This window comes from Eriocheir sinensis, chromosome 6 (genome assembly GCF_024679095.1).
Source record: "Eriocheir sinensis breed Jianghai 21 chromosome 6, ASM2467909v1, whole genome shotgun sequence".
NCBI lineage: Eukaryota > Metazoa > Arthropoda > Malacostraca > Decapoda > Varunidae > Eriocheir > Eriocheir sinensis.
Window position 1 is genome coordinate 22,740,265 of NC_066514.1, and position 13,547 is coordinate 22,753,811.

At 43.0% G+C, this 13,547-nt stretch overlaps 1 protein-coding gene across 1 annotated transcript in view; it reads right to left on the reverse strand.

Moving 5' to 3' along the window:
* Positions 1 to 11,370, reverse strand: part of LOC126990629 (connectin-like) — a 102,514-nt gene extending 91,144 nt beyond the window's left edge. Inside the window, exon 1 of the mRNA XM_050849316.1 lies at positions 11,311 to 11,370. The gene's annotated coding sequence lies outside the window, so the exon portion shown is untranslated. The remainder of the gene's footprint in view (positions 1 to 11,310) is intronic.
* Positions 11,371 to 13,547: the final 2,177 nt, after the last annotated feature.

Consider the following 13,547-nt stretch of genomic DNA (forward strand, 5'->3'; position numbering starts at 1 on the left):
AGAAGAGTTATCACGCGGAGCAAAACATTCGTGTAGGCCAATGATCCCCGCGTGATTGTTTTGATTCTCTCTCTCTCTCTCTCTCTCATACCTGCTCCCTTGGCACTCTTGTTCTTTATCCCAGTGTTCCTTCCCCTCTTCTTCCCTCTCCCTGCTGCCTACCTTCTTTTCTACCGGTCTGTCTTGCCTACCTGTCTATCTTCCTGTCTATCTTCCTTCCTGTCTGCCTGCTCCCTTCCCCCTGCCTGCCGGGCCTCGTCGCTGCCATATCCCTCAGCAAGATATATTAATGGCATATCTAACTCTTACTCGCTTCTTGCATCAACGTTTTTCATCAGACTCGCGTGGAAACTCGTGAGTCGCCGAGTGTATTTTTTCCCCTCTCGTCACGCAGCAAGATTTACTTCACATCTCGCCATATTTGCTCTCCGGGATTCTTTGCTCCCCAAGGCGGCCCACTTAGGCTCTTAAACCGTCGACTTCCTTGGATGTGACGGTAAAAAGAGAGTTCTTGGCGAATTTTCACGAAATCTCAACAGCAATACGTGGATATGTCTTGAACGGTGAATTTAACAGAACTTAAACACTAACAAGCTCATAACCGGTTCTTTATATCGATTAACAACACGAGAATGAGACACCACATGAACTATAAAGATGAAATACTAAAACACTTTCTGCTCGTAACTGCTGTACAATATATCGACTAGTAACAGAAAGATGACATACAAAAGGAATATAAGGATGAGTCAGCGATATAATGAGACACCAGCAACCCAGTCTTTCTACACCCGTCAGCTCCTGAGAATTACCTTTTCGAATTACCAGTGTCAGCTTATAACAACGCTCATGTCAGTCTAGAGAAGTGCCAGAGTTAGCTTTGAAGAGAATCGGTGCTAGTTTTGAAAGACACAAGATCCAGTCCCATACTTGCTCTCAGACGAAGAAGTGCCATAATTAGTCAAGAACAGTGCCAGATTCAATTAAAAACAGTATAGTGGTAGATTCAGCAAGAACCGTGCCAGATTCGGTCAAGAACAGTGCCAGATTCGGTCAAGAACAGTGCCAGATTCGGTCAGGGGCAGTGCCAGATTCAGTCAGGGGCAGTGCCAGATTCAGTCAAGGACAGTGCCAGATTCAGTCAAGGGCAGTGTCAGATTCAGTCAGGGGCAGTGTCAGATTCAGTCAGGGGCAGTGTCAGATTCAGTCAGGGGCAGTGTCAGATTCAGTCAGGGGCAGTGTCAGATTCAGTCAGGGGCAGTGTCAGATTCAGTCAGGGGCAGTGTCAGATTCAGTCAAGGGCAGTGTCAGATTCAGTCAAGGGCAGTGTCAGATTCAGTCAAGGCCAGTGTCAGATTCAGTCAAAGCCAGTGTCAGATTCAGTCAAAGCCAGTGTCAGATTCAGTCAAAGCCAGTGTCAGATTCAGTCAAAGCCAGTGTCAGATTCAGTCAAAGCCAGTGTCAGATTCAGTCAAAGCCAGTGTCAGATTCAGTCAAAGCCAGTGTCAGATTCAGTCAAAGCCAGTGTCAGATTCAGTCAAAGCCAGTGCCAGATTCAGTCAAAGCCAGTGCCAGATTCAGTCAAAGCCAGTGCCAGATTCAGTCAAAACCAGTGTCAGATTCAGTCAAGAACAGTGCCAGATTCAGTCAAGAACAGTGCCAGATTCAGTCAAAGCCAGTGTCAGATTCAGTCAAAGCCAGTGTCAGATTCAGTCAAAGCCAGTGTCAGATTCAGTCAAGGGCAGTGTCAGATTCAGTCAAGGGCAGTGTCAGATTCAGTCAAGGGCAGTGTCAGATTCAGTCAAGGGCAGTGTCAGATTCAGTCAAGGGCAGTGTCAGATTCAGTCAAGGGCAGTGTCAGATTCAGTCAAGGGCAGTGTCAGATTCAGTCAAGGGCAGTGTCAGATTCAGTCAAGGGCAGTGTCAGATTCAGTCAAAGCCAGTGTCAGATTCAGTCAAAACCAGTGCCAGATTCAGTCAAAACCAGTGCCAGATTCAGTCAAAGCCAGAGTCAGATTCAGTCAAAACCAGTGTCAGATTCAGTCAAGGGCAGTGCCAGGTTCAGCCAATAACAACTCCAGCCAGTCAGTCAGTAAGGGCCGCAGTCTCAGCCCTCCGCCCTAAGCCCTTCGTGTATATGTGGGATAAAGGCGCCTCGTGACACCCGGACGGCGATAAACAACACGGCCGCAGCCACGACGGGCCATAAATCACAGGTATTAAGCCGCCCACCTGCCTGACCGTCCCCTTGCGAGTCTGACCCGTGCCACCTGCTCCGCCTGCCTGCCTGCCTGTTCCCCTTCCTTTACCTACTGTCCCTTCCCCTTTTTTTCTGCTTGCTCTTCTGTCCATTCGCCTGTACAACTTGCTCTCCTCCCTTACCTGTGTTCTTTTTCGGCTCGCTTTGCTATATACTCCCTTACTTATCTCTATGTCTCTCTCTGCCTGTCTGACTGCATAGCTGCTATCCGTGTAAGTAGAAACATCCTGTACAAAGTTTTTTTAAGCCATGTAGATAGATATACAAAGATAGATAGAAAGGTAGATAGACAGAGTGAGAGAGAAAAGAAAGAAATACACAAGGGATGAGAGGAAATCATTTTAGGGGGAAGGAAGGAAAAGGAAGCAAAAGAAAGAGACGGGAAAGGAAGGGAAGGGAAGGGAAGGAGAGCAGGGACATAGACAGATGGAAGTGGTCGTGGGGAGAGGGTGAAAGATTATTTAGATGGAGGGGGAGAAGAGGGAGAAGAAAGAGGGAGAGAAGTAGAGAAGAGAGGGATGTAGGTGGCTTAGGAAGGGGCGGAGGAGGAAAGAAAAATACCAGATGGAGAGAATTTTATAGTGGTCAGGGGAGAGAGCGAGAGAGAGCGAGAGAGAGAGCGAGAGCGAGAGAGAGAGAGCGAGAGACCATGGAAATACAGACAGAGACATATGAATGGATACATAGATTGATGGATTAACACAGAGAGAGAGACCTCTCTATCTCTCTCTCTCTCTCTCTCTCTCTCTCTGTGTTAATCCATCAATCTATATATGTATCCATTCATATGTCTCTGTCTGTATTTCCATGGTCTCTCTCTCGCTCTCTCTCTCTCTCGCTCTCTCTCTCTCTCTCCTAAGAACTGACGCATCAAAGAGACGGACAAAAAGATGAGTCAAATTCAGTCGAAAATCCTATAAGAAGTAACGCTTAGTCCCGACGCTCCCGCCCGGTCCATTACCCGCGCGAAACTCCGTCTTTGAACCTCGCGGTGCTGAGCCAGGCGCTGAGGAAGGTGCTGAGGTCCATAATCTTGAATGTATCGAGCTCCCATTATGTGACTATTTTCTAGGGCGACAGTGAAGATTAGGCGGTTTTTCGTGCGTGATTTTTACGTTCAAGGTGAATATGCCGGGTAAAACTATCACTAGGCTCACGAGACAATGAAATCCCAATAACTTCTACGAGAGGATTTCCATATAGGCGAAGTTAGGGGACTACACGTTCAAGAATATGGACTATTTTTCTAAGGCTACTGAGAATATTAATCGGGTTTTGATTTGTGATTTTCCCGGTCAAGTTGCGTATGTCGGGTAACACTATCACGAGGATTATAAAACAGTCCATGAAATTCCAATAGTAGTAGTAGTAGTAGTAGTGGTGGTGGTTGTGGTGAACGGTGATTTTAAGCAGATGTTGTGATGGTGATGGTGGTAGATATGGTAGTGGTGGTGGTGTAGTGGTGGTGTTGGTGATGAGCGGTGATTTTAAGCAGATATGGTGATTGTGATAGTGGTATGGATATGGTGATGGTAGTAGTAGTAGTAGTATAAATAAGTAATAGTAGTAGTATAAATAAGTAGGGTCTGGTAAAGATCCGCTGCTAGTTGAGTGGGGGCGGGCGGGCGGATGGCGTGTTCCCGGGGCGAGTCTGTCAGCGCCACGCAGGGCTGGAAGACAAACCAAAGAAGGGCGCGGAGGAGGCGGGAAAGTTGCGGCGAAGTAGTGATATTGAAGTTGACACACAGAGAAAAGGATGACACACACACACACACACACACACACACACACACACACACACACACACACACACACACACACACACACACACACACACACACACACACACACACACACACACACACACACACACACACACACACACACACACACACACACACACACACACACACACACACACACACACACACACACACACACACACACACACACAGTTGTAACGCTTGCCAGAGACACGACGAGAAGAGAAAAATAAAGTACAGGGAAAAAAAAGGGATCTGTTGGGAAGCAAATATAAGGAGGATAATATTATGATAGAGGTGAACTTGAAATATGACGTGTAAGTCTGTGCGAGTCTGTGAGCGAGAGAGAGAGAGAGAGAGAGAGAGAGAGAAGGAAAGACATATAAAGGTAGACATGTAAGTTCAGTATAGAGAGAAAGGAAAAAAAAGAGAGAGAGGTAAAGATGTGTGAAGCAAGACGGGCAGGTGAATGGAGAGACATCAGTAGGAAGTGTGTGGCAAGACCAAGCGAAGGAGGAAACGGCACGAGGCAAGAGTGAAAGCGTGAGGGAAGGAAGGACTCAAGTGTGAAGGAAATTACACGACTGAGGGAACCGCAGGGAAGGATCTTAGAGTTGAAAATATATACATGGTTAAAAACAAAAGGAGAAGGAGGAGAAGGAAGAGAAGGAGGTGGATGGAAAGAAGCATGAGGAGGAGGAGAAGGAAGAGAAGGAGGAGGAGGAAGAAGAGGACAAATAAGTCATACACAAAAAATATATAAAGTCATACACAAAAAATATATACTGAGAAAACCTAAAAACAAAAAAAAAAGGACAAAGAAGAAAAAAAAACAAGATGAAAAGCTAAAATACCTTCACAATAAGAGTTAAACTTTTAGAGCCAAAAATTATTACAACCAAAAACCTTGCAACCAAAAAATTTACAGCCAAAAAGACTAATGAACAGAAGGAAAAAAAGAACAAAACGAGGGAAACTTAAAACCTCTTCACCAAAACCAGAGTTAGAATTTTCCTCCCGCATCGAAGTCTACATAGTGAAACATGATACCAAAATCCGTAGACTTAAAACACATTGAAAAGCGTCGAGAAAGATGACGAATAAAAAGTATAAAAAAAGATAAGAAGAGAAGGAGAAAGGAAGAACGGAGAAGAAATGGAAGGATGATAAAGGAAGGGAAAGGAAGGAGGAGGAGATAGGAAGGAAGCAGAAGACTCAAAAAACAGAAGAAATGAAAGTTGGCAAATTGATCGTGACTCGGGAGTATAAATAAGATTGGACCGGGTTGGAAAAGATGGAAAAATATAAATAAGAAAAGGAGGAAGGAGGAAACAAAAAAGTGGTTGAAAAGGAGAAGCCAAAGGAAGAACAGCTTAAAAAACAGTAGAGAAAAAAAATGTGAAGAATAAACCAGAAATAGAAAAAATAAGAAGAGAGATGGGAAAAAGGGTACCAGGGGAGTGAGCACAGCATGAAGTATACAAGTAGTAGTAGAAGTAGTAGTTGTAGTAGTAGTAATAGCATCAGTGGGAAGCATCGAGTTTCCTCTTCCGCCGACGCTGCCTCCACGCTCAATGTGCTCCTTATCGTTGTGTGACGGCGGAAAGCATGTGTCAGGTTGTTCTTGCTAGACGGTGAAGGAGGCGAGAGGAGGAGAAGAGGGAGAGGAACAAAAAGTGACCAGGAGTAAAAAGACTGAAACCAAAGAGAGGGAGGGAACGGAAGAGACAGAGGAAGAGAGAGAGAGGGATAATAAGGGTGGCTGGTAATTAAAAGTCAGTGAGAGAAGAATGTCAGACAGAAAAAGAGAGAGAGTAAGGAGAGTGATTAGGAATAAGGGAGACAGTGAGAGGTAGAAGGGAAAGAGACAGAGGGAATAAAAAATGAGTGAGAGAGGGAGAGAGAATGAGAGAGAGCGTGGTAGAGACAGACAGGATGCAAATGAAAGGGAACTGATGCGCGGGATATTAAGGGAAGGGCTCAGAGCACAGGGGAAAGAGAAAAGATGTGAGGAACAAAGGGAGAAAGGAAGGGAATTAAGGGAAGGGTCTATGGTGCATGAAAAAAGGAAAGATGCAGGAAGATAAGGGAAAAGGGAGAGAGAGTGTTGGGGTAGAGTGTATTAAAGAGTTAGAAGCATATCGCAAAAGCTGGCATTTGAGATATACTACAGAAGTTTACTGAAGGGAAGGAAGGATTCTTAGTACGTGCGAAAAGAAAAGATGTAATAAAATAAAGGGAGGGAGGGAGGGAATATTAAGGGAAGAAAGCGTTAGAGTTGGAGGTATAACGTACATATCATTTGCGAGATATACTACATAAGTTTACTAAGGTGAAGAGTTTATAGTGCGTGGGAAAATGAAAACACGCAGAAAAAAGGAAAAAAGGGAGAGTGTGTTTGGGTAGAGAGTATTAAGGAGTTAAGAGGCATATCGCAACAGCTGGCATTTGAGACATTCTACATAAGTTTACTAAAGGGAAAGGGTTTATAGTGCAAGGGAAAAAGGAAAGATTTAGGAAGAGAAAAAAGGGGGAGGGAGTGTTAGGGGTAGACAGTGTTAAAAGAGTTAGAGGCATATCGCAACAGCTGGTATTTTCGATATATACAAAAGTTTCATCGATGTTTAAAAAAAATAAACACTCGTAAAGACAGTGAAAGGAAACTACACACGAAACGGACCTTTTTTTTGGGGGGGAAGGGTCACTTCTCTTTTATTTATAGGACCAGGGCCAAGTGAGTTTTTAGTTTTTATAAAATGTATTGAAGCAGAGGAAGAGGGAGAAGAAAAATGAGTGAGTAGGAATTACGGGGTCATTAGAAAAGGGACATGGAGGGAGTGAAAGAGGAATATGGAGAGAGAATGAGTGTCTGGGTATAAGGAAAAGAGAAAAAAGAAAAAAAAGGGAGACGAAGGTAGTGGAAAAGACGAGAGAAGATCAGAGAATAAGGAAAACTGAGTTGCTTTCTTTACTGTAAAAAAAACACCAGGAACTTCAAGAGCTGCCCTGTGGAGCCCCCAATGACCTCAAACAGTCTCCATATACATGTCTGTTCTTACGTAACCAACCAACAAGGCAGCTCACCAACATTTTCAAGATATACAAAAGTTTGATCGAAGTTTAAAAAAAAAATAAACACACTCGAATAGACGTCACAGTGAAAGGAAACCGCACATGAAACTGACCTTTTTTTGTGGTCATTTCTCTTTTTTTTATTTATAGGAGCAAGGCTAGCGAGTTTTTTTTTTAGTTATTTCCGACCCCTTCATCTTTTTTTTTTCCTTTTCCTTTGTTCCCATTCACTCTCATTCTCTCTCTCCGTCTCTGTTTCTTCCACTCATTTCTGTTCCCCTTTTCATTGTCTCCTTATTCCTATTGTCACTCATTAATCCTTGAGCTGCTTCCTTTACTGTTAAATAAATCAACAAGAACTTCAAGAGAGGCCCTGCGGAACCCAAATGACCTCTTGTAGTTTTCTTATAGTTTAACGTCGTCTTACGTAACACACCACCGAGGCAGCTCACCAAGATACCCTATAAGTTATGTGGGACGATATCAAAACACGTGTATATGGCCGAGAATAGTATCGTCTTGTCGTATGATTCACAGGTATATTGATAAAGTGCTCGATTGCATTATGAAGCCCCGAACACATGGCGGAAAGGTTGGGCAGCTGGCGGTATGGTGAGGGACGAATAGTGAATGAGCTCTTGAATACCAGCTGTAGGAAAGACACGGAGAGAATAGTTTTGATACAAGGCAAAGGAGAAAGAGTATATGAACGACAGGGAGAAAAAAAGAACAAGAAGGAAGAAAGTAGGGTGAATAATGAAGAAAGACACGAAGAGAATAGTTTTGATACAAGGCAAAGGAGAAAGAGTATATGAACGACAGGGAGAAAAATAGAACAAGAAAAAGGAGAAAAAAGTAAGGCCGGTCTGGTCAGAGATGAATTCGTGAATAATGAGGACAGACATGAAGCGAAAAACTTTGATACAAGGCAAAAGAGAAATAGTAAATGAACATCTGGGAGAAAAAAAAAAAGATTAAGGAGAAAAAAAGTAAGGACGGTCTGGTCAGAGATGAATAATCAGTGAATAATGAAGACACCGAGAATAATTTTGATACAAGGCAAAAGAGAAAGAGTAAATGAACAACAAGGATAAAAAGACAACAAGAACAAGGATAAAAAAGTAGGGACGGTTTGGAAAAAGAGATGAAAAATGAATGAATGACCGAACACGAATTAAAAAAAAAAGGAAAATAAAATAAACATAGGAAGGCTTAACAGATGAAGGGGGAACATAAATAAAAATGCTATATATAAAATTGAGAAAAAATAAATGTAAACAAGTATGAATGAAAATAGCCCCAAAAAGAGGAAATAAAAGAAAGCAGAGACATATCAAGAACTTCGTAAAATTTAATGAGAGTCGTCAGTCTCTCAACGCTGTACTGCCTAACCATACGAGGAATAAAACTACACAAAACGTACAAATATATTTTTATCTGACCTACTGACGAGAAAAACGATATCACTGTATCAAGACACCTCTCCACCTGAAATTGACCTCTCTTTTGGCTACTCTATTTTTTACTTTTGTGGGAGCGGCGAGAAGCGTGCCTTTTTTTTTTTACACTTTGTTGCCCTTGAGACGCTTCCTTTGATGTAAAAAAAATAGCAAACTCAGGCAAAGGAATTAGACTTCTGGCTCCGTAAACTAGTGAAGAGTTGTGATTGTGAGTCTCCCTTCTTTCCTTTGCCGTCAAGTTGATCGGTTTAGCTTTAGAAGAGAACTGGCAGCCATGTGGAGCGGATAACTTTTACAAGGTCACTAAAACAAGGAGGGCAAGGTTGAAGAGATCCTTTGTAAGCTACTATTGTATGTCAGTCCGTCTGTATGAATATGTATGTATGTAAGTGTGTATGTATATATGTATGTCTGTGTCTGTCTGTCTGTCTGTCCATGCGTGTTTGTCAGTGTGTGTCTATCGGTCTGTCTCTGTCTCACACACCTCACGTACCATCCTCAACCTGCAGTGTAACCTTTCTCTATCGCATATCCTCAACCCGCCGAGCTGCCTTAGTCTACCCCGTGCATGCATAGGTCAGGTCTCGCGGGAGTTCGTTACCCAGGCTGTCATTACCGTGATAAACAACAATGAGCTCGGCCGCGGTAGTCTCTCGAGCGGGGAAAGATTAGAAGAGAGTGTCATTCCTACACCTGCTTGGCCCCGGGTATACACTTTCATTACACTGAAGGTCATGTACTTAAATTGTACTTAAATTGTTTTTTTATGCATGTTATTGCGCGGAGGGTGTTATATTCTTGTTACTTTCTCATACTGTCTTTAATAATAGCGTTTTCTTTTTATTTTTACTCCCAGTCTGTTCATTTACATATACGTAAAATAACTAAAACTCCAATATTAAAATCTAAACATTAGCGCTATATATATAACTTGCCTGGTGCTGGACACACACACACACACACACACACACACACACACACACACAGACACACACCTCCTGTCCCCTCCTCACTCAGTATGACAAACGAACATTTTTGGCATCCAGCAATAAATGATAAGCTTCAAGTATTACGGAATGTCTTGCCCCGGCCATAAACAGCGAGGCTCTCCTTTGTACGTCTCTCTCCACCTCTCATTATACTTTATTTCGTTAATTTCAAAGTATTGCGCTATATTGCCGCTTTATAATCAAGGTAGAAATATTTCCGGCATTCAGACTTTCTCAACTCCGGAAATTTCAATGTAATACCAAGTGGAGGTCAGATATGATTAAATGTTTTACAGTTTTCACCACCGAGCCACCTTACCTTCAGACACACTCAGTACTTAGTCAGGATATTTAGGAACAAGCTAATTCCTGCATTGCAATCACACGTAACTTGATCAACGTCCCACGGTCAACACGCTTTGTACTCACGCTTATTGCCCTGCAGTTTTTAACCCTCCTCGCACGCTGCTTACCAGGAACCGCCACATAACATTCCCTGAGCTGACCCAAACCGAGAACCTCCCTGCATTACATCGGGCGGTATATGAAAACCCATACTATCACGCCGTTTGCTTAGTTTTATACCTTTTTCCATCTATACATATCAATTCACGATGCATTATAATACATTTTCATCTATACACATCAATTCACGATGCAATATAACACTTTCTTTGCAAAACTTATTCATCCACTCCACGTGCATGCCTAGCAATAACTTCGCAAACTCCTCGTCTGATAACATTCTTCTCTCTTGTCTTCGCGGTTGCCTCCGTATACTAGCGTTAATGATGTCATATCCAAGTAACTTTATATGTTCTCACGCACACCTCGCTCACCTGACTGCATTCTTGGGTTTATTCACTCTGAGTCGTATTTTAAAACATTCCGTCGCCCGAGTTCACATATTCGACAAGGCTTTCGTTCACTCAGAGTCGTATTTTAAAACATTCCGTCGCCCGAGTTCACATATTCGACAAGGCTTTCGTAGGAGTTTCGAGCATTTCCAGGGGTAGTTTTATGACCCTGGTGGTAGTTTGACCCTTCTTCTGTACCATGGACCTAAAAAAAACACTGATTAGAACCCGACTGATCCCCTCTTTGACCTTTAGAAATTGTTGATGTGAGAAGCGAAAGGGTCCTACAATGCCGGGTACACACACACACACACACACACACACACACACACACACACACACACTTTATGTTACTCCGGCAATATTTATTCAGATTACAACATGTGGGTAAATGCATCCCTCACACCCGTGGCAATATTTATGTAGGTATATTCTTGTGGTTTTATTTACGCAGTTATGTTGGTGGTGTTATATTGATCCGGGAATATCCACAAGTCATACTTATACGCACTTCGTTGCTTCCGTGAGTGATATTGAGGAGGTTTATATCCAGGTGAGAATTCGTTGAGAAGGATCGTAAATAAATATATAAAAAACGCTATCAAATTTGCACCTAAAAATAAATAACCAAAAAAATAAAACAGGTGTGACTAATTAGAAAAATATACACTGTTACGTCACTAAAAGAAGGGTTGACAGATTTTAGTGAATAACAACCTAAAGTAAAACAGTTAAATTAAAGACTTATACTTAATTACACATACTTAATTTACATAGATCAAAGTAAATAATCCCAGGCATGATAAGTTATTACCCTTAATGACAGGATGAGATAAAGAAAAAAGAAACAATGGAACAAGCAACAATAGGTGATGTATCCTCCTCGGTATATCCGTCCTTGTACTTTACCGCCAATGATGTGATGTCGCTGTGTAATGTAAATCCAGAGAGAGGTAAACACCTTAACACCCGATGTGGCTAGACTGCTTCCCACTGGCAGGCCGGGTCCTTATATAGCCTCTGATGCAGCCCGGCTTGCTTCGTTCGTGGTGTTGAGGTGTCGAGGTCTGACGGTTTGGGCTCGTTATTAGGATGGAGATGGTGGTTTGTGAAAAGGGACGAGCACCCGGGAACGACTTTCGAGTGTAGACATTGAAGGGTCGTTACTGTAGCGGCAGGGGTTGAGAGAGACAATCAACTCCCTTTTCTGCTTTATTCCGACTGACTCCTTCACACTTCACAGGTCAAGACATCAAGTACCCTGAAGCTCCGAAGCACACACACACACACACACACACACACACACACACATCATACTATACAAGCAATTGAAGAAGAGAAGGGGGAGGAGAAAGCAAAGGAAAAGGAAGAAAAAGAGGACAAAAAAGGAGGAGTAAGAGGGGGGAGGAGGAGGAGGAGGAGGAGGAGGAGGAGGAGGAGGTATATATATTGGTAGTAATAATAGTGGCGGTGGTCAGCTGGTGGCCTCGAGGTGTCTGGAGGTAATGAGGATTGATGGAAGAACACTGGCCTCCTCCTCCTCCTCCTCCTCCTCCTCCTCCTCCTCCTCTTTTTCCTTTCTCCTTTATATTTTCCTCCTTGTCAATTCTCTATATGCTCTTCCGTCTTCCTCAACTCTTCTTCCCTTTCTTCGTCGTCCTCTCCTCCTCTTCCTCTACCTTCTCCTCCTCCTCTTCTGTACAAGTTCTTTTTCTTGGTATTAATTTTTCTTCATCTACTCATCTTTCTCCTCTTCATCCACTTCTTCTTCTTCTTCATCTTCATCTTCATCTTCATCTTCATCTTCTTCTTCTCCTTCTTCTTCTTCTTCATCTTCTTCTTCTTCTTCATCTTCCTCTTCCTCCTCCTCCTCCTGTCGCCGTGTCCCCATACAGCCCCGGACAAGCCCCTCACATGAAGAATCGCCCCCCTCGCCCGGCCTATTTCTGAGTTATCTCCCAATACTTCTCGCGTCCTTATCGCCACGCGGGAACAAACGATAAGAAAAAATATATATTCACAATTTTTTTTTCCATATATCATAAGTAATGCGACGCGATTGTTTAATATCAAAGAATAATGTTATTTTTTTATGGGGGAGGTTGGGGAATGTTTATTTTAATTTTTTTGTTATTAAGGGTATGGAAGCTTTTGTTGGGTGTTTATCAGGTTTTTTCTTTTGTCATATATGTTTTTTTTTTTTTTTGGTGGGTTACGAAGATTATTTTTTGCTGTCTACGAAAGTGACGATTTTGGTCGAAGAATTTGCTTGCTATCATAGAAATATAACGGTTTTTTTTGTGTGTGAGAGAGAGAGAGAGAGAGAGAGAGAGAGAGAGAGAGAGAGTACTAAAGCATATATTACCTTTAAGATTTAGTGTAAGAAGTACTTCTCTCTCTCTCTCTCTCTCTCTCTCACCCACCCCCCTCTCCCTCCCTCTCTCTCCCACACACCTCCTTCCTAATGACCTCCCTTCATTCTGCAAGCTGTGTTTACGACAAAAAAAAATAATGAACGTAGTAATAAGGCAATAAAACTCACGAACATATGCAGGTGTTAGACTGCGTGGAGAGGGCGAGGTCTTCCCAGAACTCCTTTTATTTCTACCTGTCTGATGGGAAGGTTACACGCGGAGCTCACACACCGGACATCACACCAAGGACGAGGAAGGGAAGTGTGTGTGTGTGTGTGTGTGTGTGTGTGTGTGTGTGTGTGTGTGTGTGTGTGTGTGTGTGTGTGTGTGTGTGTGTGTGTGTGTGTGTGTGTGTGTGTGTGTGTGTGTGTGTGTGTGTGTGTGTGTGTGTGTGTGTGTGTGTGTGTGTGTGTGTGTGTGTGTGTGTGTGTGTGTGTGTGTGTGTGTGTGTGTGTGTGTGTGTGTGTGTGTGTGTGTGTGTGTGTGTGTGTGTGTGTGTGTGTGTGTGTGTGTGTGTGTGTGTGTGTGTGTGTGTGTGTGTGTGTGTGTGTGTGTGTGTGTGTGTGTGTGTGTGTGTGTGTGTGTGTGTGTGTGTGTGTGTGTGTGTGTGTGTGTGTGTGTGTGTGTGTGTGTGTGTGTGTGTGTGTGTGTGTGTGTGTGTGTGTGTGTGTGTGTGTGTGTGTGTGTGTGGGTGTGTGTGTGTGTGTGTGTGTGTGTGTGTGTGTGTGTGTG